The sequence below is a fragment of the Urtica dioica genome, chromosome 5, assembly GCF_054948205.1.
Source record: "Urtica dioica subsp. dioica isolate 48M chromosome 5, U.dioica_male_clone48M_v1_H2, whole genome shotgun sequence".
Lineage (NCBI taxonomy): Eukaryota > Viridiplantae > Streptophyta > Magnoliopsida > Rosales > Urticaceae > Urtica > Urtica dioica.
Window position 1 is genome coordinate 12672056 of NC_142760.1, and position 24756 is coordinate 12696811.

The 24756-nt window shown below is 45.8% G+C and overlaps 48 non-coding genes and 6 pseudogenes across 48 annotated transcripts; all 54 read left to right on the top strand.

The window, feature by feature from the left end:
• The first annotated feature begins 333 nt into the window (after window positions 1-333).
• Window positions 334-452, top strand: LOC149397384 (5S ribosomal RNA). Its single transcript, XR_016299038.1, has one exon. It is a non-coding gene; the product is annotated as a 5S ribosomal RNA (ribosomal RNA).
• Window positions 453-786: 334 nt separating this feature from the next.
• On the top strand, window positions 787-905 carry LOC149397385 (5S ribosomal RNA). The gene has a single exon (XR_016298656.1). It is a non-coding gene; the product is annotated as a 5S ribosomal RNA (ribosomal RNA).
• Window positions 906-1239: 334 nt separating this feature from the next.
• Window positions 1240-1358, top strand: LOC149397386 (5S ribosomal RNA). Its single transcript, XR_016299039.1, has one exon. It is a non-coding gene; the product is annotated as a 5S ribosomal RNA (ribosomal RNA).
• Window positions 1359-1692: 334 nt separating this feature from the next.
• LOC149397387 (5S ribosomal RNA) lies at window positions 1693-1811 on the top strand. Its single transcript, XR_016299064.1, has one exon. It is a non-coding gene; the product is annotated as a 5S ribosomal RNA (ribosomal RNA).
• Window positions 1812-2145: 334 nt separating this feature from the next.
• Window positions 2146-2264, top strand: LOC149397388 (5S ribosomal RNA). Its single transcript, XR_016298393.1, has one exon. It is a non-coding gene; the product is annotated as a 5S ribosomal RNA (ribosomal RNA).
• A 334-nt stretch (window positions 2265-2598) lies between these two features.
• On the top strand, window positions 2599-2717 carry LOC149397389 (5S ribosomal RNA). Its single transcript, XR_016298940.1, has one exon. It is a non-coding gene; the product is annotated as a 5S ribosomal RNA (ribosomal RNA).
• A 334-nt stretch (window positions 2718-3051) lies between these two features.
• LOC149397390 (5S ribosomal RNA) lies at window positions 3052-3170 on the top strand (annotated as a pseudogene).
• Window positions 3171-3504: 334 nt separating this feature from the next.
• On the top strand, window positions 3505-3623 carry LOC149397391 (5S ribosomal RNA). The gene has a single exon (XR_016298395.1). It is a non-coding gene; the product is annotated as a 5S ribosomal RNA (ribosomal RNA).
• Window positions 3624-3957: 334 nt separating this feature from the next.
• On the top strand, window positions 3958-4076 carry LOC149397392 (5S ribosomal RNA). Its single transcript, XR_016299040.1, has one exon. It is a non-coding gene; the product is annotated as a 5S ribosomal RNA (ribosomal RNA).
• Window positions 4077-4411: 335 nt separating this feature from the next.
• On the top strand, window positions 4412-4530 carry LOC149397393 (5S ribosomal RNA; annotated as a pseudogene).
• Window positions 4531-4864: 334 nt separating this feature from the next.
• LOC149397394 (5S ribosomal RNA) lies at window positions 4865-4983 on the top strand (annotated as a pseudogene).
• A 334-nt stretch (window positions 4984-5317) lies between these two features.
• LOC149397395 (5S ribosomal RNA) lies at window positions 5318-5436 on the top strand (annotated as a pseudogene).
• A 333-nt stretch (window positions 5437-5769) lies between these two features.
• On the top strand, window positions 5770-5888 carry LOC149397396 (5S ribosomal RNA; annotated as a pseudogene).
• Window positions 5889-6222: 334 nt separating this feature from the next.
• LOC149397397 (5S ribosomal RNA) lies at window positions 6223-6341 on the top strand. The gene has a single exon (XR_016298657.1). It is a non-coding gene; the product is annotated as a 5S ribosomal RNA (ribosomal RNA).
• Window positions 6342-6675: 334 nt separating this feature from the next.
• On the top strand, window positions 6676-6794 carry LOC149397398 (5S ribosomal RNA). The gene has a single exon (XR_016299042.1). It is a non-coding gene; the product is annotated as a 5S ribosomal RNA (ribosomal RNA).
• A 334-nt stretch (window positions 6795-7128) lies between these two features.
• Window positions 7129-7247, top strand: LOC149397399 (5S ribosomal RNA). Its single transcript, XR_016299166.1, has one exon. It is a non-coding gene; the product is annotated as a 5S ribosomal RNA (ribosomal RNA).
• Window positions 7248-7581: 334 nt separating this feature from the next.
• On the top strand, window positions 7582-7700 carry LOC149397400 (5S ribosomal RNA). The gene has a single exon (XR_016298658.1). It is a non-coding gene; the product is annotated as a 5S ribosomal RNA (ribosomal RNA).
• A 334-nt stretch (window positions 7701-8034) lies between these two features.
• LOC149397401 (5S ribosomal RNA) lies at window positions 8035-8153 on the top strand. The gene has a single exon (XR_016299043.1). It is a non-coding gene; the product is annotated as a 5S ribosomal RNA (ribosomal RNA).
• Window positions 8154-8487: 334 nt separating this feature from the next.
• LOC149397402 (5S ribosomal RNA) lies at window positions 8488-8606 on the top strand. The gene has a single exon (XR_016299167.1). It is a non-coding gene; the product is annotated as a 5S ribosomal RNA (ribosomal RNA).
• A 334-nt stretch (window positions 8607-8940) lies between these two features.
• On the top strand, window positions 8941-9059 carry LOC149397403 (5S ribosomal RNA). Its single transcript, XR_016298659.1, has one exon. It is a non-coding gene; the product is annotated as a 5S ribosomal RNA (ribosomal RNA).
• Window positions 9060-9393: 334 nt separating this feature from the next.
• Window positions 9394-9512, top strand: LOC149397404 (5S ribosomal RNA). Its single transcript, XR_016299044.1, has one exon. It is a non-coding gene; the product is annotated as a 5S ribosomal RNA (ribosomal RNA).
• Window positions 9513-9846: 334 nt separating this feature from the next.
• LOC149397405 (5S ribosomal RNA) lies at window positions 9847-9965 on the top strand. The gene has a single exon (XR_016299168.1). It is a non-coding gene; the product is annotated as a 5S ribosomal RNA (ribosomal RNA).
• Window positions 9966-10299: 334 nt separating this feature from the next.
• LOC149397406 (5S ribosomal RNA) lies at window positions 10300-10418 on the top strand. The gene has a single exon (XR_016298660.1). It is a non-coding gene; the product is annotated as a 5S ribosomal RNA (ribosomal RNA).
• A 334-nt stretch (window positions 10419-10752) lies between these two features.
• Window positions 10753-10871, top strand: LOC149397407 (5S ribosomal RNA). The gene has a single exon (XR_016299045.1). It is a non-coding gene; the product is annotated as a 5S ribosomal RNA (ribosomal RNA).
• Window positions 10872-11205: 334 nt separating this feature from the next.
• On the top strand, window positions 11206-11324 carry LOC149397408 (5S ribosomal RNA). The gene has a single exon (XR_016299170.1). It is a non-coding gene; the product is annotated as a 5S ribosomal RNA (ribosomal RNA).
• A 334-nt stretch (window positions 11325-11658) lies between these two features.
• Window positions 11659-11777, top strand: LOC149397409 (5S ribosomal RNA). The gene has a single exon (XR_016298661.1). It is a non-coding gene; the product is annotated as a 5S ribosomal RNA (ribosomal RNA).
• Window positions 11778-12111: 334 nt separating this feature from the next.
• LOC149397410 (5S ribosomal RNA) lies at window positions 12112-12230 on the top strand. Its single transcript, XR_016299046.1, has one exon. It is a non-coding gene; the product is annotated as a 5S ribosomal RNA (ribosomal RNA).
• Window positions 12231-12564: 334 nt separating this feature from the next.
• LOC149397411 (5S ribosomal RNA) lies at window positions 12565-12683 on the top strand. Its single transcript, XR_016299171.1, has one exon. It is a non-coding gene; the product is annotated as a 5S ribosomal RNA (ribosomal RNA).
• A 334-nt stretch (window positions 12684-13017) lies between these two features.
• LOC149397412 (5S ribosomal RNA) lies at window positions 13018-13136 on the top strand. Its single transcript, XR_016298662.1, has one exon. It is a non-coding gene; the product is annotated as a 5S ribosomal RNA (ribosomal RNA).
• Window positions 13137-13470: 334 nt separating this feature from the next.
• Window positions 13471-13589, top strand: LOC149397413 (5S ribosomal RNA). Its single transcript, XR_016299047.1, has one exon. It is a non-coding gene; the product is annotated as a 5S ribosomal RNA (ribosomal RNA).
• Window positions 13590-13923: 334 nt separating this feature from the next.
• Window positions 13924-14042, top strand: LOC149397414 (5S ribosomal RNA). The gene has a single exon (XR_016299048.1). It is a non-coding gene; the product is annotated as a 5S ribosomal RNA (ribosomal RNA).
• A 334-nt stretch (window positions 14043-14376) lies between these two features.
• LOC149397415 (5S ribosomal RNA) lies at window positions 14377-14495 on the top strand. The gene has a single exon (XR_016298663.1). It is a non-coding gene; the product is annotated as a 5S ribosomal RNA (ribosomal RNA).
• A 334-nt stretch (window positions 14496-14829) lies between these two features.
• Window positions 14830-14948, top strand: LOC149397416 (5S ribosomal RNA). The gene has a single exon (XR_016299049.1). It is a non-coding gene; the product is annotated as a 5S ribosomal RNA (ribosomal RNA).
• Window positions 14949-15282: 334 nt separating this feature from the next.
• On the top strand, window positions 15283-15401 carry LOC149397417 (5S ribosomal RNA). The gene has a single exon (XR_016299268.1). It is a non-coding gene; the product is annotated as a 5S ribosomal RNA (ribosomal RNA).
• A 334-nt stretch (window positions 15402-15735) lies between these two features.
• On the top strand, window positions 15736-15854 carry LOC149397418 (5S ribosomal RNA). Its single transcript, XR_016298665.1, has one exon. It is a non-coding gene; the product is annotated as a 5S ribosomal RNA (ribosomal RNA).
• A 334-nt stretch (window positions 15855-16188) lies between these two features.
• LOC149397419 (5S ribosomal RNA) lies at window positions 16189-16307 on the top strand. The gene has a single exon (XR_016299050.1). It is a non-coding gene; the product is annotated as a 5S ribosomal RNA (ribosomal RNA).
• Window positions 16308-16641: 334 nt separating this feature from the next.
• On the top strand, window positions 16642-16760 carry LOC149397420 (5S ribosomal RNA). Its single transcript, XR_016299172.1, has one exon. It is a non-coding gene; the product is annotated as a 5S ribosomal RNA (ribosomal RNA).
• A 334-nt stretch (window positions 16761-17094) lies between these two features.
• Window positions 17095-17213, top strand: LOC149397421 (5S ribosomal RNA). The gene has a single exon (XR_016298666.1). It is a non-coding gene; the product is annotated as a 5S ribosomal RNA (ribosomal RNA).
• A 334-nt stretch (window positions 17214-17547) lies between these two features.
• LOC149397422 (5S ribosomal RNA) lies at window positions 17548-17666 on the top strand. Its single transcript, XR_016299051.1, has one exon. It is a non-coding gene; the product is annotated as a 5S ribosomal RNA (ribosomal RNA).
• A 334-nt stretch (window positions 17667-18000) lies between these two features.
• Window positions 18001-18119, top strand: LOC149397423 (5S ribosomal RNA). Its single transcript, XR_016299065.1, has one exon. It is a non-coding gene; the product is annotated as a 5S ribosomal RNA (ribosomal RNA).
• A 334-nt stretch (window positions 18120-18453) lies between these two features.
• LOC149397424 (5S ribosomal RNA) lies at window positions 18454-18572 on the top strand. Its single transcript, XR_016298396.1, has one exon. It is a non-coding gene; the product is annotated as a 5S ribosomal RNA (ribosomal RNA).
• Window positions 18573-18906: 334 nt separating this feature from the next.
• On the top strand, window positions 18907-19025 carry LOC149397425 (5S ribosomal RNA; annotated as a pseudogene).
• A 334-nt stretch (window positions 19026-19359) lies between these two features.
• Window positions 19360-19478, top strand: LOC149397426 (5S ribosomal RNA). The gene has a single exon (XR_016298397.1). It is a non-coding gene; the product is annotated as a 5S ribosomal RNA (ribosomal RNA).
• Window positions 19479-19812: 334 nt separating this feature from the next.
• Window positions 19813-19931, top strand: LOC149397427 (5S ribosomal RNA). Its single transcript, XR_016299053.1, has one exon. It is a non-coding gene; the product is annotated as a 5S ribosomal RNA (ribosomal RNA).
• Window positions 19932-20265: 334 nt separating this feature from the next.
• Window positions 20266-20384, top strand: LOC149397428 (5S ribosomal RNA). Its single transcript, XR_016299269.1, has one exon. It is a non-coding gene; the product is annotated as a 5S ribosomal RNA (ribosomal RNA).
• A 334-nt stretch (window positions 20385-20718) lies between these two features.
• LOC149397429 (5S ribosomal RNA) lies at window positions 20719-20837 on the top strand. Its single transcript, XR_016298667.1, has one exon. It is a non-coding gene; the product is annotated as a 5S ribosomal RNA (ribosomal RNA).
• Window positions 20838-21171: 334 nt separating this feature from the next.
• Window positions 21172-21290, top strand: LOC149397430 (5S ribosomal RNA). Its single transcript, XR_016299054.1, has one exon. It is a non-coding gene; the product is annotated as a 5S ribosomal RNA (ribosomal RNA).
• Window positions 21291-21624: 334 nt separating this feature from the next.
• Window positions 21625-21743, top strand: LOC149397431 (5S ribosomal RNA). The gene has a single exon (XR_016299173.1). It is a non-coding gene; the product is annotated as a 5S ribosomal RNA (ribosomal RNA).
• Window positions 21744-22077: 334 nt separating this feature from the next.
• Window positions 22078-22196, top strand: LOC149397432 (5S ribosomal RNA). Its single transcript, XR_016298668.1, has one exon. It is a non-coding gene; the product is annotated as a 5S ribosomal RNA (ribosomal RNA).
• A 334-nt stretch (window positions 22197-22530) lies between these two features.
• Window positions 22531-22649, top strand: LOC149397433 (5S ribosomal RNA). Its single transcript, XR_016299055.1, has one exon. It is a non-coding gene; the product is annotated as a 5S ribosomal RNA (ribosomal RNA).
• A 334-nt stretch (window positions 22650-22983) lies between these two features.
• Window positions 22984-23102, top strand: LOC149397434 (5S ribosomal RNA). The gene has a single exon (XR_016299066.1). It is a non-coding gene; the product is annotated as a 5S ribosomal RNA (ribosomal RNA).
• Window positions 23103-23436: 334 nt separating this feature from the next.
• On the top strand, window positions 23437-23555 carry LOC149397435 (5S ribosomal RNA). Its single transcript, XR_016299207.1, has one exon. It is a non-coding gene; the product is annotated as a 5S ribosomal RNA (ribosomal RNA).
• A 334-nt stretch (window positions 23556-23889) lies between these two features.
• Window positions 23890-24008, top strand: LOC149397436 (5S ribosomal RNA). The gene has a single exon (XR_016298398.1). It is a non-coding gene; the product is annotated as a 5S ribosomal RNA (ribosomal RNA).
• A 334-nt stretch (window positions 24009-24342) lies between these two features.
• On the top strand, window positions 24343-24461 carry LOC149397437 (5S ribosomal RNA). The gene has a single exon (XR_016298942.1). It is a non-coding gene; the product is annotated as a 5S ribosomal RNA (ribosomal RNA).
• The last annotated feature ends 295 nt before the right edge of the window (window positions 24462-24756 follow it).

The window sequence follows — 24756 nt, forward strand, 5'->3', positions numbered from 1 at the left end:
CTTTTTTTGCGAATTATTTTTTTCGGAGGCCGAAACGATGGAATTTCACCAAAAATCGCTCCGAGTCTTGTTCAAATGCTCGTTTACGCTTACAATTCACCGGTGAAAGTCGAAATTCCGGACCGAGGGCGAAATTTACGATTTTACCCTTCCCCCGTTCACCTTGTCGGAATTTCGCCAATCACTCTTCCGAAACCGTCCCAACGCGAAGATCGCGAAAAGTTATTAGGAATTCATATATTTTATGTGATTTTTGGTGCACCGAAGACGTAGTTATGGCTTTTGGGAGTCGCGGCGTTGATTCTTATATAGATAATGCGCGCTAATGCTTGCGGATGCGATCATACCAGCACTAATGCACCGGATCCCATCAGAAATCCGAAGTGAAGCGTGCTTGGGCTAGAGTAGTACTAGGATGGGTGACCTCCTGGGAAGTCCTCGTGTTGCATCCCTCTTTTTTTGCGAATTATTTTTTTCGGAGGCCGAAACGATGGAATTTCACCAAAAATCGCTCCGAGTCTTGTTCAAATGCTCGTTTACGCTTACAATTCACCGGTGAAAGTCGAAAATCCGGACCGAGGGCGAAATTTACGATTTTACCCTTCCCCCGTTCACCTTGTCGGAATTTCGCCGATCACTCTTCCGAAACCGTCCCAACGCGAAGATCGCGAAAAGTTATTAGGAATTCATATATTTTATGTAATTATTGGTGCACCGAAGACGTAGTTATGGCTTTTGGGAGTCGCGGCGTTGATTCTTATATAGATAATGCGCGCTATTGCTTGCGGATGCGATCATACCAGCACTAATGCACCGGATCCCATAAGAAATCCGAAGTTAAGCGTGCTTGGGCGAGAGTAGTACTAGGATGGGTGACCTCCTGGGAAGTCCTCGTGTTGCATCCCTATTTTTTTGCGAATTATTTTTTTCGGAGGCCGAAACGATGGAATTTCACCAAAAATCGCTCCGAGTCTAGTTCAAATGCTCGTTTACGCTTACAATTCACCGGTGAAAGTCGAAATTCCGGACCGAGAGCGAAATTTACGATTTTACCCTTCCCCCGTTCACCTTGTCGGAATTTCGCCTATCACTCTTCCGAAACCGTCCCAACGCGAAGATCGCGAAAAGTTATTAGGAATTCATATATTTTATGTGATTTTTGGTGCACCGAAGACGTAGTTATGGCTTTTGGGAGTCGCGGCGTTGATTCTTATATAGATAATGCGCGCTAATGCTTGCGGATGCGATCATACCAGCACTAATGCACCGGATCCCATCAGAAATCCGAAGTGAAGCGTGCTTGGGCTAGAGTAGTACTAGGATGGGTGACCTCCTGGGAAGTCCTCGTGTTGCATCCCTCTTTTTTTGCGAATTATTTTTTTTGGAGGCCGAAACGATGGAATTTCACCAAAAATCGCTCCGAGTCTTGTTCAAATGCTCGTTTACGCTTACAATTCACCGGTGAAAGTCGAAATTCCGGACCGAGGGCGAAATTTACGATTTTACCCTTCCCCCGTTCACCTTGTCGGAATTTCGCCGATCACTCTTCGGAAACCGTCCCAACGCGAAGATCGCGAAAAGTTATTAGGAATTCATATATTTTATGTGATTATTGGTGCAGCCAAGACGTAGTTATGGTTTTTGGGAGTCGCGGCGTTGATTCTTATATAGATAATGCGCGCTAATGCTTGCGGATGCAATCATACCAGCACTAATGCAACGGATCCCATCAGAACTCCGAAGTTAAGCGTGCTTGGGCGAGAGTAGTACTAGGATGGGTGACCTCCTGGGAAGTCCTCGTGTTGAATCCCTCTTTTTTTGTGAATTATTTTTTTCGGAGGCCGAAACGATGGAATTTCACCAAAAATCGCTCCGAGTCTTGTTCAAATGCTCGTTTACGCTTACAATTCACCGGTGAAAGTCGAAATTCCGGACCGAGGGCGAAATTTACGATTTTACCCTTCCCCCGTTCACCTTGTCGGAATTTCGCCGATCACTCTTCCGAAACCGTCCCAACGCGAAGATCGCAAAAAGTTATTAGGAATTCATATATTTTATGTGATTTTTGGTGCACCGAAGTCGTAGTTATGGATTTTGGGAGTCGCGGCGTTGATTCTTATATAGATAATGCGCGCTAATGCTTGCGGATGCGATCATACCAGCACTAATGCACCGGATCCCATCAGAAATCCGAAGTTAAGCGTGCTTGGGCGAGAGTAGTACTAGGATGGGTGACCTCCTGGGAAGTCCTCGTGTTGCATCCCTCTTTTTTTGCGAATTATTTTTTTCGGGGGCCGAAACGATGGAATTTCACCAAAAATCGCTCCGAGTCTTGTTCAAATGCTCGTTTACGCTTACAATTTACCGGTGAAAGTCGAAATTCCGGACAGAGGGCGAAATTTACGATTTTACCCTTCCCCCGTTCACCTTGTCGGAAATTCGCCGATCACTCTTCCGAAACCGTCCCAACGCGAAGATCGCGAAAAGTTATTAGGAATTCATATATTTTATGTGATTATTGGTGCACCGAAGACGTAGTTATGGCTTTTGGGAGTCGCGGCGTTGATTCTTATATAGATAATGCGCGCTAATGCTTGCGGATGCGATCATACCAGCACTAATGCACCGGATCCCATCAGAACTCCGAAGTTAAGCGTGCTTGGGCGAGAGTAGTACTAGGATCGGTGACCTGCTGGGAAGTCCTCGTGTTGCATCCCTCTTTTTTTGCGAATTATTTTTTTCGGAGTCCGAAACGATGGAATTTCACCAAAAATCGCTCCGAGTCTTGTTCAAATGCTCGTTTACGCTTACAATTCACCGGTGAAAGTCGAAATTCCGGACCGAGGGCAAAATTTACGATTTTACCCTTCCCCCGTTCACCTTGTCGGAAATTCGCCGATCACTCTTCCGAAACCGTCCCAACGCGAAGATCGCGAAAAGTTATTAGGAATTCATATATTTTATGTGATTTTTGGTGCACCGAAGACGTAGTTATGGCTTTTGGGAGTCGCGGCGTTGATTCTTATATAGATAATGCGCTCTAATTCTTGCGGATGCAATCATACCAGCACTAATGCAACGGATCCCATCAGAACTCCGAAGTTAAGCGTGCTTTGGCGAGAGTAGTACTAGGATCGGTGACCTGCTGGGAAGTCCTCGTGTTGCATCCCTCTTTTTTTGCGAATTATTTTTTTCGGAGGCCGAAACGATGGAATTTCACCAAAAATCGCTCCGAGTCTTGTTCAAATGCTCGTTTACGCTTACAATTCACCGGTGAAAGTCGAAATTCCGGACCGAGAGCGAAATTTACGATTTTACCCTTCCCCCGTTCACCTTGTCGGAATTTCGCCGATCACTCTTCCGAAACCGTCCCAACGCGAAGATCGCGAAAAGTTATTAGGAATTCATATATTTTATGTAATTTTTGGTGCACCGAAGTCGTAGTTATGGCTATTGGGAGTCGCGGCGTTGATTCTTATATAGATAATGCGCGCTAATGCTTGCGGATGCGATCATACCAGCACTAATGCACCGGATCCCATCAGAAATCCGAAGTTAAGCGTGCTTGGGCGAGAGTAGTACTAGGATGGGTGACCTCCTGGGAAGTCCTCGTGTTGCATCCCTCTTTTTTTGCGAATTATTTTTTTCGGAGGCCGAAACGATGGAATTTCACCAAAAATCGCTCCGAGTCTTGTTCAAATGCTCGTTTACGCTTACAATTCACCAGTGAAAGTCGAAATTCCGGACCGAGGGCGAAATTTACGATTTTACCCTTCCCCCGTTCACCTTGTCGGAATTTCGCCAATTACTCTTCCGAAACCGTCCCAACGCGAAGATCGCGAAAAGTTATTAGGAATTCATATATTTTATGTGATTTTTGGTGCACCGAAGACGTAGTTATGGCTTTTGGGAGTCGCGGCGTTGATTCTTATATAGATAATGCGCGCTAATGCTTGCGGATGCGATCATACCAGCACTAATGCACCGGATCCCATCAGAAATCCGAAGTGAAGCGTGCTTGGGCTAGAGTAGTACTAGGATGGGTGACCTCCTGGGAAGTCCTCGTGTTGCATCCCTCTTTTTTTGCGAATTATTTTTTTTTGGAGGCCGAAACGATGGAATTTCACCAAAAATCGCTCCGAGTCTTGTTCAAATGCTCGTTTACGCTTACAATTCACCGGTGAAAGTCGAAATTCCGGACCGAGGGCGAAATTTACGATTTTACCCTACCCCCGTTCACCTTGTCGGAATTTCGCCGATCACTCTTCGGAAACCGTCCCAACGCGAAGATCGCGAAAAGTTATTAGGAATTCATATATTTTATGTGATTATTGGTGCAGCGAAGACGTAGTTATGGCTTTTGGGAGTCGCGGCGTTGATTCTTATATAGATAATGCGCGCTAATGCTTGCGGATGCAATCATACCAGCACTAATGCAACGGATCCCATCAGAACTCCGAAGTTAAGCGTGCTTGGGCGAGAGTAGTAATAGGATGGGTGACCTCCTGGGAAGTCCTCGTGTTGAATCCCTCTTTTTTTGTGAATTATTTTTTTCGGAGGCCGAAACGATGGAATTTCACCAAAAATCGCTCCGAGTCTTGTTCAAATGCTCGTTTACGCTTACAATTCACCGGTGAAAGTCGAAATTCCGGACCGAGGGCGAAATTTACGATTTTACCCTTCCCCCGTTCACCTTGTCGGAATTTCGCCGATCACTCTTCCGAAACCGTCCCAACGCGAAGATCGCGAAAAGTTATTAGGAATTCATATATTTTATGTGATTTTTGGTGCACCGAAGTCGTAGTTATGGATTTTGGGAGTCGCGGCGTTGATTCTTATATAGATAATGCGCGCTAATTCTTGCGGATACAATCATACCAGCACTAATGCAACGGATCCCATAAGAAATCCGAAGTGAAGCGTGCTTGGGCTAGAGTAGTACTAGGATGGGTGACCTCCTGGGAAGTCCTCGTGTTGCATCCCTCTTTTTTTGCGAATTATTTTTTTCGGAGGCCGAAACGATGGAATTTCACCAAAAATCGCTCCGAGTCTTGTTCAAATGCTCGTTTACGCTTACAATTCACCGGTGAAAGTCGAAAATCCGGACCGAGGGCGAAATTTACGATTTTACCCTTCCCCCGTTCACCTTGTCGGAATTTCGCCGATCACTCTTCCGAAACCGTCCCAACGCGAAGATCGCGAAAAGTTATTAGGAATTCATATATTTTATGTAATTATTGGTGCACCGAAGACGTAGTTATGGCTTTTGGGAGTCGCGGCGTTGATTCTTATATAGATAATGCGCGCTAATGCTTGCGGATGCGATCATACAAGCACTAATGCAACGGATCCCATCAGAACTCCGAAGTTAAGCGTGCTTGGGCGAGAGTAGTACTAGGATCGGTGACCTTCTGGGAAGTCCTCGTGTTGCATCCCTCTTTTTTGCGAATTATTTTTTTCGGAGGCCGAAACGATGGAATTTCACCAGAAATCGCTCCGAGTCTTGTTCAAATGCTCGTTTACGCTTACAATTCACCGGTGAAAGTCGAAATTCCGGACCGAGGGCGAAATTTACGATTTTACCCTTCCCCCGTTCACCTTGTCGGAAATTCGCCGATCACTCTTCCGAAACCGTCCCAACGCGAAGATCGCGAAAAGTTATTAGGAATTCATATATTTTATGTGATTTTTGGTGCACCGAAGACGTAGTTATGGCTTTTGGGAGTCGCGGCGTTGATTCTTATATAGATAATGCGCGCTAATTCTTGCGGATGCAATCATACCAGCACTAATGCAACGGATCCCATCAGAACTCCGAAGTTAAGCGTGCTTTGGCGAGAGTAGTACTAGGATCGGTGACCTGCTGGGAAGTCCTCGTGTTGCATCCCTCTTTTTTTGCGAATTATTTTTTTCGGAGGCCGAAACGATGGAATTTCACCAAAAATCGCTCCGAGTCTTGTTCAAATGCTCGTTTACGCTTACAATTCACCGGTGAAAGTCGAAAAGCCGGACCGAGGGCGAAATTTACGATTTTACCCTTCCCCCGTTCACCTTGTCGGAATTTCGCCGATCACTCTTCCGAAACCGTCCCAACGCGAAGATCGCGAAAAGTTATTAGGAATTCATATATTTTATGTAATTATTGGTGCACCGAAGACGTAGTTATGGCTTTTGGGAGTCGCGGCGTTGATTCTTATATAGATAATGCGCGCTATTGCTTGCGGATGCGATCATACCAGCACTAATGCACCGGATCCCATAAGAAATCCGAAGTTAAGCGTGCTTGGGCGAGAGTAGTACTAGGATGGGTGACCTCCTGGGAAGTCCTCGTGTTGCATCCCTCTTTTTTTGCGAATTATTTTTTTCGGAGGCCGAAACGATGGAATTTCACCAAAAATCGCTCCGAGTCTAGTTCAAATGCTCGTTTACGCTTACAATTCACCGGTGAAAGTCGAAATTCCGGACCGAGGGCGAAATTTACGATTTTACCCTTCCCCCGTTCACCTTGTCGGAATTTCGCCGATCACTCTTCCGAAACCGTCCCAACGCGAAGATCGCGAAAAGTTATTAGGAATTCATATATTTTATGTGATTTTTGGTGCACCGAAGACGTAGTTATGGCTTTTGGGAGTCGCGGCGTTGATTCTTATATAGATAATGCGCGCTAATGCTTGCGGATGCGATCATACCAGCACTAATGCACCGGATCCCATCAGAAATCCGAAGTGAAGCGTGCTTGGGCTAGAGTAGTACTAGGATGGGTGACCTCCTGGGAAGTCCTCGTGTTGCATCCCTCTTTTTTTGCGAATTATTTTTTTTGGAGGCCGAAACGATGGAATTTCACCAAAAATCGCTCCGAGTCTTGTTCAAATGCTCGTTTACGCTTACAATTCACCGGTGAAAGTCGAAATTCCGGACCGAGGGCGAAATTTACGATTTTACCCTTCCCCCGTTCACCTTGTCGGAATTTCGCCGATCACTCTTCGGAAACCGTCCCAACGCGAAGATCGCGAAAAGTTATTAGGAATTCATATATTTTATGTGATTATTGGTGCAGCGAAGACGTAGTTATGGCTTTTGGGAGTCGCGGCGTTGATTCTTATATAGATAATGCGCGCTATTGCTTGCGGATGCGATCATACCAGCACTAATGCACCGGATCCCATAAGAAATCCGAAGTGAAGCGTGCTTGGGCTAGAGTAGTACTAGGATGGGTGACCTCCTGGGAAGTCCTCGTGTTGCATCCCTCTTTTTTTGCGAATTATTTTTTTCGGAGGCCGAAACGATGGAATTTCACCAAAAATCGCTCCGAGCCTTGTTCAAATGCTCGTTTACGCTTACAATTCACCGGTGAAAGTCGAAAATCCGGACCGAGGGCGAAATTTACGATTTTACCCTTCCCCCGTTCACCTTGTCGGAATTTCGCCGATCACTCTTCCGAAACCGTCCCAACGCGAAGATCGCGAAAAGTTATTAGGAATTCATATATTTTATGTAATTATTGGTGCACCGAAGACGTAGTTATGGCTTTTGGGAGTCGCGGCGTTGATTCTTATATAGATAATGCGCGCTATTACTTGCGGATGCGATCATACCAGCACTAATGCACCGGATCCCATAAGAAATCCGAAGTTAAGCGTGCTTGGGCGAGAGTAGTACTAGGATGGGTGACCTCCTGGGAAGTCCTCGTGTTGCATCCCTCTTTTTTTGCGAATTATTTTTTTCGGAGGCCGAAACGATGGAATTTCACCAAAAATCGCTCCGAGTCTAGTTCAAATGCTCGTTTACGCTTACAATTCACCGGTGAAAGTCGAAATTCCGGACCGAGGGCGAAATTTACGATTTTACCCTTCCCTCGTTCACCTTGTCGGAATTTCGCCGATCACTCTTCCGAAACCGTCCCAACGCGAAGATCGCGAAAAGTTATTAGGAATTCATATATTTTATGTGATTTTTGGTGCACCGAAGACGTAGTTATGGCTTTTGGGAGTCGCGGCGTTGATTCTTATATAGATAATGCGCGCTAATGCTTGCGGATGCGATCATACCAGCACTAATGCACCGGATCCCATCAGAAATCCGAAGTGAAGCGTGCTTGGGCTAGAGTAGTACTAGGATGGGTGACCTCCTGGGAAGTCCTCGTGTTGCATCCCTCTTTTTTTGCGAATTATTTTTTTTGGAGGCCGAAACGATGGAATTTCACCAAAAATCGCTCCGAGTCTTGTTCAAATGCTCGTTTACGCTTACAATTCACCGGTGAAAGTCGAAATTCCGGACCGAGGGCGAAATTTACGATTTTACCCTTCCCCCGTTCACCTTGTCGGAATTTCGCCGATCACTCTTCGGAAACCGTCCCAACGCGAAGATCGCGAAAAGTTATTAGGAATTCATATATTTTATGTGATTATTGGTGCAGCGAAGACGTAGTTATGGCTTTTGGGAGTCGCGGCGTTGATTCTTATATAGATAATGCGCGCTATTGCTTGCGGATGCGATCATACCAGCACTAATGCACCGGATCCCATAAGAAATCCGAAGTGAAGCGTGCTTGGGCTAGAGTAGTACTAGGATGGGTGACCTCCTGGGAAGTCCTCGTGTTGCATCCCTCTTTTTTTGCGAATTATTTTTTTCGGAGGCCGAAACGATGGAATTTCACCAAAAATCGCTCCGAGTCTTGTTCAAATGCTCGTTTACGCTTACAATTCACCGGTGAAAGTCGAAAATCCGGACCGAGGGCGAAATTTACGATTTTACCCTTCCCCCGTTCACCTTGTCGGAATTTCGCCGATCACTCTTCCGAAACCGTCCCAACGCGAAGATCGCGAAAAGTTATTAGGAATTCATATATTTTATGTAATTATTGGTGCACCGAAGACGTAGTTATGGCTTTTGGGAGTCGCGGCGTTGATTCTTATATAGATAATGCGCGCTATTGCTTGCGGATGCGATCATACCAGCACTAATGCACCGGATCCCATAAGAAATCCGAAGTTAAGCGTGCTTGGGCGAGAGTAGTACTAGGATGGGTGACCTCCTGGGAAGTCCTCGTGTTGCATCCCTCTTTTTTTGCGAATTATTTTTTTCGGAGGCCGAAACGATGGAATTTCACCAAAAATCGCTCCGAGTCTAGTTCAAATGCTCGTTTACGCTTACAATTCACCGGTGAAAGTCGAAATTCCGGACCGAGAGCGAAATTTACGATTTTACCCTTCCCCCGTTCACCTTGTCGGAATTTCGCCGATCACTCTTCCGAAACCGTCCCAACGCGAAGATCGCGAAAAGTTATTAGGAATTCATATATTTTATGTGATTTTTGGTGCACCGAAGACGTAGTTATGGCTTTTGGGAGTCGCGACGTTGATTCTTATATAGATAATGCGCGCTAATGCTTGCGGATGCGATCATACCAGCACTAATGCACCGGATCCCATCAGAAATCCGAAGTGAAGCGTGCTTGGGCTAGAGTAGTACTAGGATGGGTGACCTCCTGGGAAGTCCTCGTGTTGCATCCCTCTTTTTTTGCGAATTATTTTTTTTGGAGGCCGAAACGATGGAATTTCACCAAAAATCGCTCCGAGTCTTGTTCAAATGCTCGTTTACGCTTACAATTCACCGGTGAAAGTCGAAATTCCGGACCGAGGGCGAAATTTACGATTTTACCCTTCCCCCGTTCACCTTGTCGGAATTTCGCCGATCACTCTTCGGAAACCGTCCCAACGCGAAGATCGCGAAAAGTTATTAGGAATTCATATATTTTATGTGATTATTGGTGCAGCGAAGACGTAGTTATGGCTTTTGGGAGTCGCGGCGTTGATTCTTATATAGATAATGCGCGCTATTGCTTGCGGATGCGATCATACCAGCACTAATGCACCGGATCCCATAAGAAATCCGAAGTGAAGCGTGCTTGGGCTAGAGTAGTACTAGGATGGGTGACCTCCTGGGAAGTCCTCGTGTTGCATCCCTCTTTTTTTGCGAATTATTTTTTTCGGAGGCCGAAACGATGGAATTTCACCAAAAATCGCTCCGAGTCTTGTTCAAATGCTCGTTTACGCTTACAATTCACCAGTGAAAGTCGAAAATCCGGACCGAGGGCGAAATTTACGATTTTACCCTTCCCCCGTTCACCTTGTCGGAATTTCGCCGATCACTCTTCCGAAACCGTCCCAACGCGAAGATCGCGAAAAGTTATTAGGAATTCATATATTTTATGTAATTATTGGTGCACCGAAGACGTAGTTATGGCTTTTGGGAGTCGCGGCGTTGATTCTTATATAGATAATGCGCGCTATTGCTTGCGGATGCGATCATACCAGCACTAATGCACCGGATCCCATAAGAAATCCGAAGTTAAGCGTGCTTGGGCGAGAGTAGTACTAGGATGGGTGACCTCCTGGGAAGTCCTCGTGTTGCATCCCTCTTTTTTTGCGAATTATTTTTTTCGGAGGCCGAAACGATGGAATTTCACCAAAAATCGCTCCGAGTCTAGTTCAAATGCTCGTTTACGCTTACAATTCACCGGTGAAAGTCGAAATTCCGGACCGAGAGCGAAATTTACGATTTTACCCTTCCCCCGTTCACCTTGTCGGAATTTCGCCGATCACTCTTCCGAAACCGTCCCAACGCGAAGATCGCGAAAAGTTATTAGGAATTCATATATTTTATGTGATTTTTGGTGCACCGAAGACGTAGTTATGGCTTTTGGGAGTCGCGACGTTGATTCTTATATAGATAATGCGCGCTAATGCTTGCGGATGCGATCATACCAGCACTAATGCACCGGATCCCATCAGAAATCCGAAGTGAAGCGTGCTTGGGCTAGAGTAGTACTAGGATGGGTGACCTCCTGGGAAGTCCTCGTGTTGCATCCCTCTTTTTTTGCGAATTATTTTTTTTGGAGGCCGAAACGATGGAATTTCACCAAAAATCGCTCCGAGTCTTGTTCAAATGCTCGTTTACGCTTACAATTCACCGGTGAAAGTCGAAATTCCGGACCGAGGGCGAAATTTACGATTTTACCCTTCCCCCGTTCACCTTGTCGGAATTTCGCCGATCACTCTTCGGAAACCGTCCCAACGCGAAGATCGCGAAAAGTTATTAGGAATTCATATATTTTATGTGATTATTGGTGCAGCGAAGACGTAGTTATGGCTTTTGGGAGTCGCGGCGTTGATTCTTATATAGATAATGCGCGCTATTGCTTGCGGATGCGATCATACCAGCACTAATGCACCGGATCCCATAAGAAATCCGAAGTGAAGCGTGCTTGGGCTAGAGTAGTACTAGGATGGGTGACCTCCTGGGAAGTCCTCGTGTTGCATCCCTCTTTTTTTGCGAATTATTTTTTTCGGAGGCCGAAACGATGGAATTTCACCAAAAATCGCTCCGAGTCTTGTTCAAATGCTCGTTTACGCTTACAATTCACCGGTGAAAGTCGAAATTCCGGACCGAGGGCGAAATTTACGATTTTACCCTTCCCCCGTTCACCTTGTCGGAATTTCGCCGATCACTCTTCCGAAACCGTCCCAACGCGAAGATCGCGTAAAGTTATTAGGAATTCATATATTTTATGTAATTATTGGTGCACCGAAGACGTAGTTATGGCTTTTGGGAGTCGCGGCGTTGATTCTTATATAGATAATGCGCGCTATTGCTTGCGGATGCGATCATACCAGCACTAATGCACCGGATCCCATAAGAAATCCGAAGTTAAGCGTGCTTGGGCGAGAGTAGTACTAGGATGGGTGACCTCCTGGGAAGTCCTCGTGTTGCATCCCTCTTTTTTTGCGAATTATTTTTTTCGGAGGCCGAAACGATGGAATTTCACCAAAAATCGCTCCGAGTCTAGTTCAAATGCTCGTTTACGCTTACAATTCACCGGTGAAAGTCGAAATTCCGGACCGAGAGCGAAATTTACGATTTTACCCTTCCCCCGTTCACCTTGTCGGAATTTCGCCGATCACTCTTCCGAAACCGTCCCAACGCGAAGATCGCGAAAAGTTATTAGGAATTCATATATTTTATGTGATTTTTGGTGCACCGAAGACGTAGTTATGGCTTTTGGGAGTCGCGACGTTGATTCTTATATAGATAATGCGCGCTAATGCTTGCGGATGCGATCATACCAGCACTAATGCACCGGATCCCATCAGAAATCCGAAGTGAAGCGTGCTTGGGCTAGAGTAGTACTAGGATGGGTGACCTCCTGGGAAGTCCTCGTGTTGCATCCCTCTTTTTTTGCGAATTATTTTTTTTGGAGGCCGAAACGATGGAATTTCACCAAAAATCGCTCCGAGTCTTGTTCAAATGCTCGTTTACGCTTACAATTCACCGGTGAAAGTCGAAATTCCGGACCGAGGGCGAAATTTACGATTTTACCCTTCCCCCGTTCACCTTGTCGGAATTTCGCCGATCACTCTTCGGAAACCGTCCCAACGCGAAGATCGCGAAAAGTTATTAGGAATTCATATATTTTATGTGATTATTGGTGCAGCGAAGACGTAGTTATGGCTTTTGGGAGTCGCGGCGTTGATTCTTATATAGATAATGCGCGCTATTGCTTGCGGATGCGATCATACCAGCACTAATGCACCGGATCCCATAAGAAATCCGAAGTGAAGCGTGCTTGGGCTAGAGTAGTACTAGGATGGGTGACCTCCTGGGAAGTCCTCGTGTTGCATCCCTCTTTTTTTGCGAATTATTTTTTTCGGAGGCCGAAACGATGGAATTTCACCAAAAATCGCTCCGAGTCTTGTTCAAATGCTCGTTTACGCTTACAATTCACCGGTGAAAGTCGAAAATCCGGACCGAGGGCGAAATTTACGATTTTACCCTTCCCCCGTTCACCTTGTCGGAATTTCGCCGATCACTCTTCCGAAACCGTCTCAACGCGAAGATCGCGAAAAGTTATTAGGAATTCATATATTTTATGTAATTATTGGTGCACCGAAGACGTAGTTATGGCTTTTGGGAGTCGCGGCGTTGATTCTTATATAGATAATGCGCGCTATTGCTTGCGGATGCGATCATACCAGCACTAATGCACCGGATCCCATAAGAAATCCGAAGTTAAGCGTGCTTGGGCGAGAGTAGTACTAGGATGGGTGACCTCCTGGGAAGTCCTCGTGTTGCATCCCTCTTTTTTTGCGAATTATTTTTTTCGGAGGCCGAAACGATGGAATTTCACCAAAAATCGCTCCGAGTCTAGTTCAAATGCTCGTTTACGCTTACAATTCACCGGTGAAAGTCGAAATTCCGGACCGAGAGCGAAATTTACGATTTTACCCTTCCCCCGTTCACCTTGTCGGAATTTCGCCGATCACTCTTCCGAAACCGTCCCAACGCGAAGATCGCGAAAAGTTATTAGGAATTCATATATTTTATGTGATTTTTGGTGCACCGAAGACGTAGTTATGGCTTTTGGGAGTCGCGGCGTTGATTCTTATATAGATAATGCGCGCTAATGCTTGCGGATGCGATCATACCAGCACTAATGCACCGGATCCCATCAGAAATCCGAAGTGAAGCGTGCTTGGGCTAGAGTAGTACTAGGATGGGTGACCTCCTGGGAAGTCCTCGTGTTGCATCCCTCTTTTTTTGCGAATTATTTTTTTTGGAGGCCGAAACGATGGAATTTCACCAAAAATCGCTCCGAGTCTTGTTCAAATGCTCGTTTACGCTTACAATTCACCGGTGAAAGTCGAAATTCCGGACCGAGGGCGAAATTTACGATTTTACCCTTCCCCCGTTCACCTTGTCGGAATTTCGCCGATCACTCTTCGGAAACCGTCCCAACGCGAAGATCGCGAAAAGTTATTAGGAATTCATATATTTTATGTGATTATTGATGCAGCGAAGACGTAGTTATGGCTTTTGGGAGTCGCGGCGTTGATTCTTATATAGATAATGCGCGCTATTGCTTGCGGATGCGATCATACCAGCACTAATGCACCGGATCCCATCAGAAATCCGAAGTGAAGCGTGCTTGGGCTAGAGTAGTACTAGGATGGGTGACCTCCTGGGAAGTCCTCGTGTTGCATCCCTCTTTTTTTGCGAATTATTTTTTTCGGAGGCCGAAACGATGGAATTTCACCAAAAATCGCTCCGAGTCTTGTTCAAATGCTCGTTTACGCTTACAATTCACCGGTGAAAGTCGAAAATCCGGACCGAGGGCGAAATTTACGATTTTACCCTTCCCCCGTTCACCTTGTCGGAATTTCGCCGATCACTCTTCCGAAACCGTCCCAACGCGAAGATCGCGAAAAGTTATTAGGAATTCATATATTTTATGTAATTATTGGTGCACCGAAGACGTAGTTATGGCTTTTGGGAGTCGCGGCGTTGATTCTTATATAGATAATGCGCGCTATTGCTTGCGGATGCGATCATACCAGCACTAATGCACCGGATCCCATAAGAAATCCGAAGTTAAGCGTGCTTGGGCGAGAGTAGTACTAGGATGGGTGACCTCCTGGGAAGTCCTCGTGTTGCATCCCTCTTTTTTTGCGAATTATTTTTTTCGGAGGCCGAAACGATGGAATTTCACCAAAAATCGCTCCGAGTCTAGTTCAAATGCTCGTTTACGCTTACAATTCACCGGTGAAAGTCGAAATTCCGGACCGAGAGCGAAATTTACGATTTTACCCTTCCCCCGTTCACCTTGTCGGAATTTCGCCGATCACTCTTCCGAAACCGTCCCAACGCGAAGATCGCGAAAAGTTATTAGGAATTCATATATTTTATGTGATTTTTGGTGCACCGAAGACGTAGTTATGGCTTTTGGGAGTCGCGGCGTTGATTCTTATATAGATAATGCGCGCTAATGCTTGCGGATGCGATCATACCAGCACTAATGCACCGGATCCCATCAGAAATCCGAAGTGAAGCGTGCTTGGGCTAGAGTAGTACTAGGATGGGTGACCTCCTGGGAAGTCCTCGTGTTGCATCCCTCTTTTTTTGCGAATTATTTTTTTTGGAGGCCGAAACGATGGAATTTCACCAAAAATCGCTCCGAGTCTTGTTCAAATGCTCGTTTACGCTTACAATTCACCAGTGAAAGTCGAAATTCCGGACCGAGGGCGAAATTTACGATTTTACCCTTCCCCCGTTCACCTTGTCGGAATTTCGCCGATCACTCTTCGGAAACCGTCCCAACGCGAAGATCGCGAAAAGTTATTAGGAATTCATATATTTTATGTGATTATTGGTGCACCGAAGACGTAGTTATGGCTTTTGGGAGTCGCGGCGTTGATTCTTATATAGATAATGCGCGCTAATGCTTGCGGATGCGATCATACCAGCACTAATGCACCGGATCCCATCAGAAATCCGAAGTGAAGCATGCTTGGGCTAGAGTAGTACTAGGATGGGTGACCTCCTGGGAAGTCCTCGTGTTGCATCCCTCTTTTTTTGCGAATTATTTTTTTCGGAGGCCGAAACGATGGAATTTCACCAAAAATCGCTCCGAGTCTTGTTCAAATGCTCGTTTACGCTTACAATTCACCGGTGAAAGTCGAAAATCCGGACCGAGGGCGAAATTTACGATTTTACCCTTCCCCCGTTCACCTTGTCGGAATTTCGCCGATCACTCTTCCGAAACCGTCCCAACGCGAAGATCGCGAAAAGTTATTAGGAATTCATATATTTTATGTAATTATTGGTGCACCGAAGACGTAGTTATGGCTTTTGGGAGTCGCGGCGTTGATTCTTATATAGATAATGCGCGCTATTGCTTGCGGATGCGATCATACCAGCACTAATGCACCGGATCCCATAAGAAATCCGAAGTTAAGCGTGCTTGGGCGAGAGTAGTACTAGGATGGGTGACCTCCTGGGAAGTCCTCGTGTTGCATCCCTCTTTTTTTGCGAATTATTTTTTTCGGAGGCCGAAACGATGGAATTTCACCAAAAATCGCTCCGAGTCTAGTTCAAATGCTCGTTTACGCTTACAATTCACCGGTGAAAGTCGAAATTCCGGACCGAGGGCGAAATTTACGATTTTACCCTTCCCCCGTTCACCATGTCGGAATTTCGCCGATCACTCTTCCGAAACCGTCCCAACGCGAAGATCGCGAAAAGTTATTAGGAATTCATATATTTTATGTGATTTTTGGTGCACCGAAGACGTAGTTATGGCTTTTGGGAGTCGCGGCGTTGATTCTTATATAGATAATGCGCGCTAATGCTTGCGGATGCGATCATACCAGCACTAATGCACCGGATCCCATCAGAAATCCGAAGTGAAGCGTGCTTGGGCTAGAGTAGTACTAGGATGGGTGACCTCCTGGGAAGTCCTCGTGTTGCATCCCTCTTTTTTTGCGAATTATTTTTTTTGGAGGCCGAAACGATGGAATTTCACCAAAAATCGCTCCGAGTCTTGTTCAAATGCTCGTTTACGCTTACAATTCACCGGTGAAAGTCGAAATTCCGGACCGAGGGCGAAATTTACGATTTTACCCTTCCCCCGTTCACCTTGTCGGAATTTCGCCGATCACTCTTCGGAAACCGTCCCAACGCGAAGATCGCGAAAAGTTATTAGGAATTCATATATTTTATGTGATTATTGGTGCAGCGAAGACGTAGTTATGGCTTTTGGGAGTCGCGGCGTTGATTCTTATATAGATAATGCGCGCTATTGCTTGCGGATGCGATCATACCAGCACTAATGCACCGGATCCCATAAGAAATCCGAAGTGAAGCGTGCTTGGGCTAGAGTAGTACTAGGATGGGTGACCTCCTGGGAAGTCCTCGTGTTGCATCCCTCTTTTTTTGCGAATTATTTTTTTCGGAGGCCGAAACGATGGAATTTCACCAAAAATCGCTCCGAGTCTTGTTCAAATGCTCGTTTACGCTTACAATTCACCGGTGAAAGTCGAAAATCCGGACCGAGGGCGAAATTTACGATTTTACCCTTCCCCCGTTCACCTTGTCGGAATTTCGCCGATCACTCTTCCGAAACCGTCCCAACGCGAAGATCGCGAAAAGTTATTAGGAATTCATATATTTTATGTAATTATTGGTGCACCGAAGACGTAGTTATGGCTTTTGGGAGTCGCGGCGTTGATTCTTATATAGATAATGCGCGCTATTGCTTGCGGATGCGATCATACCAGCACTAATGCACCGGATCCCATAAGAAATCCGAAGTTAAGCGTGCTTGGGCGAGAGTAGTACTAGGATGGGTGACCTCCTGGGAAGTCCTCGTGTTGCATCCCTCTTTTTTTGCGAATTATTTTTTTCGGAGGCCGAAACGATGGAATTTCACCAAAAATCGCTCCGAGTCTAGTTCAAATGCTCGTTTACGCTTACAATTCACCGGTGAAAGTCGAAATTCCGGACCGAGAGCGAAATTTACGATTTTACCCTTCCCCCGTTCACCTTGTCGGAATTTCGCCGATCACTCTTCCGAAACCGTCCCAACGCGAAGATCGCGAAAAGTTATTAGGAATTCATATATTTTATGTGATTTTTGGTGCACCGAAGACGTAGTTATGGCTTTTGGGAGTCGCGGCGTTGATTCTTATATATATAATGCGCGCTAATGCTTGCGGATGCGATCATACCAGCACTAATGCACCGGATCCCATCAGAAATCCGAAGTGAAGCGTGCTTGGGCTAGAGTAGTACTAGGATGGGTGACCTCCTGGGAAGTCCTCGTGTTGCATCCCTCTTTTTTTGCGAATTATTTTTTTTGGAGGCCGAAACGATGGAATTTCACCAAAAATCGCTCCGAGTCTTGTTCAAATGCTCGTTTACGCTTACAATTCACCGGTGAAAGTCGAAATTCCGGACCGAGGGCGAAATTTACGATTTTACCCTTCCCCCGTTCACCTTGTCGGAATTTCGCCGATCACTCTTCGGAAACCGTCCCAACGCGAAGATCGCGAAAAGTTATTAGGAATTCATATATTTTATGTGATTATTGGTGCAGCGAAGACGTAGTTATGGCTTTTGGGAGTCGCGGCGTTGATTCTTATATAGATAATGCGCGCTAATGCTTGCGGATGCAATCATACCAGCACTAATGCAACGGATCCCATCAGAACTCCGAAGTTAAGCGTGCTTGGGCGAGAGTAGTACTAGGATGGGTGACCTCCTGGGAAGTCCTCGTGTTGAATCCCTCTTTTTTTGTGAATTATTTTTTTCGGAGGCCGAAACGATGGAATTTCACCAAAAATCGCTCCGAGTCTTGTTCAAATGCTCGTTTACGCTTACAATTCACCGGTGAAAGTCGAAATTCCGGACCGAGAGCGAAATTTACGATTTTACCCTTCCCCCGTTCACCTTGTCGGAATTTCGCCGATCACTCTTCCGAAACCGTCCCAACGCGAAGATCGCGAAAAGTTATTAGGAATTCATATATTTTATGTGATTTTTGGTGCACCGAAGTCGTAGTTATGGCTTTTGGGAGTCGCGGCATTGATTCTTATATAGATAATGCGCGCTAATGCTTGCGGATGCGATCATACCAGCACTAATGCACCGGATCCCATCAGAAATCCGAAGTTAAGCGTGCTTGGGCGAGAGTAGTACTAGGATGGGTGACCTCCTGGGAAGTCCTCGTGTTGCATCCCTCTTTTTTTGCGAATTATTTTTTTCGGAGGTCGAAACGATGGAATTTCACCAAAAATCGCTCCGAGTCTTGTTCAAATGCTCGTTTACGCTTACAATTCACCGGTGAAAGTCGAAATTCCGGACCGAGAGCGAAATTTACGATTTTACCCTTCCCCCGTTCACCTTGTCGGAATTTCGCCGATCACTCTTCCGAAACCGTCCCAACGCGAAGATCGCGAAAAGTTATTAGGAATTCATATATTTTATGTGATTTTTGGTGCACCGAAGACGTAGTTATGGCTTTTGGGAGTCGCGGCGTTGATTCTTATATAGATAATGCGCGCTAATTCTTGCGGATGCAATCATACCAGCACTAATGCAACGGATCCCATCAGAACTCCGAAGTTAAGCGTGCTTTGGCGAGAGTAGTACTAGGATCGGTGACCTGCTGGGAAGTCCTCGTGTTGCATCCCTCTTTTTTTGCGAATTATTTTTTTCGGAGGCCGAAACGATGGAATTTCACCAAAAATCGCTCCGAGTCTTGTTCAAATGCTCGTTTACGCTTACAATTCACCGGTGAAAGTCGAAATTCCGGACCGAGAGCGAAATTTACGATTTTACCCTTCCCCCGTTCACCTTGTCGGAATTTCGCCGATCACTCTTCCGAAACCGTCCCAACGCGAAGATCGCGAAAAGTTATTAGGAATTCATATATTTTATGTGATTTTTGGTGGACCGAAGTCGTAGTTATGGCTATTGGGAGTCGCGGCGTTGATTCTTATATAGATAATGCGCGCTAATGCTTGCGGATGCGATCATACCAGCACTAATGCACCGGATCCCATCAGAAATCCGAAGTTAAGCGTGCTTGGGCGAGAGTAGTACTAGGATGGGTGACCTCCTGGGAAGTCCTCGTGTTGCATCCCTCTTTTTTTGCGAATTATTTTTTTCGGAGGCCGAAACGATGGAATTTCACCAAAAATCGCTCCGAGTCTTGTTCAAATGCTCGTTTACGCTTACAATTCACCGGTGAAAGTCGAAATTCCGGACCGAGGGCGAAATTTACGATTTTACCCTTCCCCCGTTCACCTTGTCGGAATTTCGCCAATTACTCTTCCGAAACCGTCCCAACGCGAAGATCGCGAAAAGTTATTAGGAATTCATATATTTTATGTGATTTTTGGTGCACCGAAGACGTAGTTATGGCTTTTGGGAGTCGCGGCGTTGATTCTTATATAGATAATGCGCGCTAATGCTTGCGGATGCGATCATACCAGCACTAATGCACCGGATCCCATCAGAAATCCGAAGTGAAGCGTGCTTGGGCTAGAGTAGTACTAGGATGGGTGACCTCCTGGGAAGTCCTCGTGTTGCATCCCTCTTTTTTTGCGAATTATTTTTTTTGGAGGCCGAAACGATGGAATTTCACCAAAAATCGCTCCGAGTCTTGTTCAAATGCTCGTTTACGCTTACAATTCACCAGTGAAAGTCGAAATTCCGGACCGAGGGCGAAATTTATGATTTTACCCTTCCCCCGTTCACCTTGTCGGAATTTCGCCGATCACTCTTCGGAAACCGTCCCAACGCGAAGATCGCGAAAAGTTATTAGGAATTCATATATTTTATGTGATTATTGGTGCACCGAAGACGTAGTTATGGCTTTTGGGAGTCGCGGCGTTGATTCTTATATAGATAATGCGCGCTAATGCTTGCGGATGCGATCATACCAGCACTAATGCACCGGATCCCATCAGAAATCCGAAGTGAAGCATGCTTGGGCTAGAGTAGTACTAGGATGGGTGACCTCCTGGGAAGTCCTCGTGTTGCATCCCTCTTTTTTTGCGAATTATTTTTTTCGGAGGCCGAAACGATGGAATTTCACCAAAAATCGCTCCGAGTCTTGTTCAAATGCTCGTTTACGCTTACAATTCACCGGTGAAAGTCGAAAATCCGGACCGAGGGCGAAATTTACGATTTTACCCTTCCCCCGTTCACCTTGTCGGAATTTCGCCGATCACTCTTCCGAAACCGTCCCAACGCGAAGATCGCGAAAAGTTATTAGGAATTCATATATTTTTTGTAATTATTGGTGCACCGAAGACGTAGTTATGGCTTTTGGGAGTCGCGGCGTTGATTCTTATATAGATAATGCGCGCTATTGCTTGCGGATGCGATCATACCAGCACTAATGCACCGGATCCCATAAGAAATCCGAAGTTAAGCGTGCTTGGGCGAGAGTAGTACTAGGATGGGTGACCTCCTGGGAAGTCCTCGTGTTGCATCCCTCTTTTTTTGCGAATTATTTTTTTCGGAGGCCGAAACGATGGAATTTCACCAAAAATCGCTCCGAGTCTAGTTCAAATGCTCGTTTAAGCTTACAATTCACCGGTGAAAGTCGAAATTCCGGACCGAGGGCGAAATTTACGATTTTACCCTTCCCCCGTTCACCTTGTCGGAATTTCGCCGATCACTCTTCCGAAACCGTCCCAACGCGAAGATCGCGAAAAGTTATTAGGAATTCATATATTTTATGTGATTTTTGGTGCACCGAAGACGTAGTTATGGCTTTTGGGAGTCGCGGCGTTGATTCTTATATAGATAATGCGCGCTAATGCTTGCGGATGCGATCATACCAGCACTAATGCACCGGATCCCATCAGAAATCCGAAGTGAAGCGTGCTTGGGCTAGAGTAGTACTAGGATGGGTGACCTCCTGGGAAGTCCTCGTGTTGCATCCCTCTTTTTTTGCGAATTATTTTTTTTGGAGGCCGAAACGATGGAATTTCACCAAAAATCGCTCTGAGTCTTGTTCAAATGCTCGTTTACGCTTACAATTCACCGGTGAAAGTCGAAATTCCGGACCGAGGGCGAAATTTACGATTTTACCCTTCCCCCGTTCACCTTGTCGGAATTTCGCCGATCACTCTTCGGAAACTGTCCCAACGCGAAGATCGCGAAAAGTTATTAGGAATTCATATATTTTATGTGATTATTGGTGCAGCGAAGACGTAGTTATGGCTTTTGGGAGTCGCGGCGTTGATTCTTATATAGATAATGCGCGCTATTGCTTGCGGATGCGATCATACCAGCACTAATGCACCGGATCCCATAAGAAATCCGAAGTGAAGCGTGCTTGGGCTAGAGTAGTACTAGGATGGGTGACCTCCTGGGAAGTCCTCGTGTTGCATCCCTCTTTTTTTGCGAATTATTTTTTTCGGAGGCCGAAACGATGGAATTTCACCAAAAATCGCTCCGAGTCTTGTTCAAATGCTCGTTTACGCTTACAATTCACCGGTGAAAGTCGAAAATCCGGACCGAGGGCGAAATTTACGATTTTACCCTTCCCCCGTTCACCTTGTCGGAATTTCGCCGATCACTCTTCCGAAACCGTCCCAACGCGAAGATCGCGAAAAGTTATTAGGAATTCATATATTTTATGTAATTATTGGTGCACCGAAGACGTAGTTATGGCTTTTGGGAGTCGCGGCGTTGATTCTTATATAGATAATGCGCGCTATTGCTTGCGGATGCGATCATACCAGCACTAATGCACCGGATCCCATAAGAAATCCGAAGTTAAGCGTGCTTGGGCGAGAGTAGTACTAGGATGGGTGACCTCCTGGGAAGTCCTCGTGTTGCATCCCTCTTTTTTTGCGAATTATTTTTTTCGGAGGCCGAAACGATGGAATTTCACCAAAAATCGCTCCGAGTCTAGTTCAAATGCTCGTTTACGCTTACAATTCACCGGTGAAAGTCGAAATTCCGGACCGAGAGCGAAATTTACGATTTTACCCTTCCCCCGTTCACCTTGTCGGAATTTCGCCGATCACTCTTCCGAAACCGTCCCAACGCGAAGATCGCGAAAAGTTATTAGGAATTCATATATTTTATGTGATTTTTGGTGCACCGAAGACGTAGTTATGGCTTTTGGGAGTCGCGGCGTTGATTCTTATATAGATAATGCGCGCTAATGCTTGCGGATGCGATCATACCAGCACTAATGCACCGGATCCCATCAGAAATCCGAAGTGAAGCGTGCTTGGGCTAGAGTAGTACTAGGATGGGTGACCTCCTGGGAAGTCCTCGTGTTGCATCCCTCTTTTTTTGCGAATTATTTTTTTTGGAGGCCGAAACGATGGAATTTCACCAAAAATCGCTCCGAGTCTTGTTCAAATGCTCGTTTACGCTTACAATTCACCGGTGAAAGTCGAAATTCCGGACCGAGGGCGAAATTTACGATTTTACCCTTCCCCCGTTCACCTTGTCGGAATTTCGGTGATCACTCTTCGGAAACCGTCCCAACGCGAAGATCGCGAAAAGTTATTAGGAATTCATATATTTTATGTGATTATTGGTGCAGCGAAGACGTAGTTATGGCTTTTGGGAGTCGCGGCGTTGATTCTTATATAGATAATGCGCGCTAATGCTTGCGGATGCAATCATACCAGCACTAATGCAACGGATCCCATCAGAACTCCGAAGTTAAGCGTGCTTGGGCGAGAGTAGTACTAGGATGGGTGACCTCCTGGGAAGTCCTCGTGTTGAATCCCTCTTTTTTTGTGAATTATTTTTTTCGGAGGCCGAAACGATGGAATTTCACCAAAAATCGCTCCGAGTCTTGTTCAAATGCTCGTTTACGCTTACAATTCACCGGTGAAAGTCGAAATTCCGGACCGAGAGCGAAATTTACGATTTTACCCTTCCCCCGTTCACCTTGTCGGAATTTCGCCGATCACTCTTCCGAAACCGTAACAACGCGAAGATCGCGAAAAGTTATTAGGAATTCATATATTTTATGTGATTTTTGGTGCACCGAAGTCGTAGTTATGGCTTTTGGGAGTCGCGGCATTGATTCTTATATAGATAATGCGCGCTAATGCTTGCGGATGCGATCATACCAGCACTAATGCACCGGATCCCATCAGAAATATGAAGTTAAGCGTGCTTGGGCGAGAGTAGTACTAGGATGGGTGACCTCCTGGGAAGTCCTCGTGTTGCATCCCTCTTTTTTTGCGAATTATTTTTTTCGGAGGTCGAAACGATGGAATTTCACCAAAAATCGCTCCGAGTCTTGTTCAAATGCTCGTTTACGCTTACAATTCACCGGTGAAAGTCGAAATTCCGGACCGAGAGCGAAATTTACGATTTTACCCTTCCCCCGTTCACCTTGTCGGAATTTCGCCGATCACTCTTCCGAAACCGTCCCAACGCGAAGATCGCGAAAAGTTATTAGGAATTCATATATTTTATGTGATTTTTGGTGCACCGAAGTCGTAGTTATGGCTTTTGGGAGTCGCGGCGTTGATTCTTATATAGATAATGCGCGCTAATGCTTGCGGATGCGATCATACCAGCACTAATGCACCGGATCCCATCAGAAATCCGAAGTTAAGCGTGCTTGGGCGAGAGTAGTACTAGGATGGGTGACCTCCTGGGAAGTCCTCGTGTTGCATCCCTCTTTTTTTGCGAATTATTTTTTTCGGAGGCCGAAACGATGGAATTTCACCAAAAATCGCTCCGAGTCTTGTTCAAATGCCTGTTTACGCTTACAATTTACCGGTGAAAGTCGAAATTCCGGACCGATGGCGAAATTTACGATTTTACCCTTCCCCCGTTCACCTTGTCGGAAATTCGCCGATCACTCTTCCGAAACCGTCCCAACGCGAAGATCGCGAAAAGTTATTAGGAATTCATATATTTTATGTGATTATTGGTGCACCGAAGACGTAGTTATGGCTTTTGGGAGTCGCAGCGTTGATTCTTATATAGATAATGCGCGCTAATGCTTGCGGATGCGATCATACCAGCACTAATGCACCGGATCCCATCAGAACTCCGAAGTTAAGCGTGCTTGGGCGAGAGTAGTACTAGGATCGGTGACCTGCTGGGAAGTCCTCGTGTTGCATCCCTCTTTTTTTGCGAATTATTTTTTTCAGAGTCCGAAACGATGGAATTTCACCAAAAATCGCTCCGAGTCTTGTTCAAATGCTCGTTTACGCTTACAATTCACCGGTGAAACTCGAAATTCCGGACCGAGGGCGAAATTTACGATTTTACCCTTCCCCCGTTCACCTTGTCGGAAATTCGCCGATCACTCTTCCGAAACCGTCCCAACGCGAAGATCGCAAAAAGTTATTAGGAATTCATATATTTTATGTGATTTTTGGTGCAGCGAAGACGTAGTTATGGCTTTTGGGAGTCGCG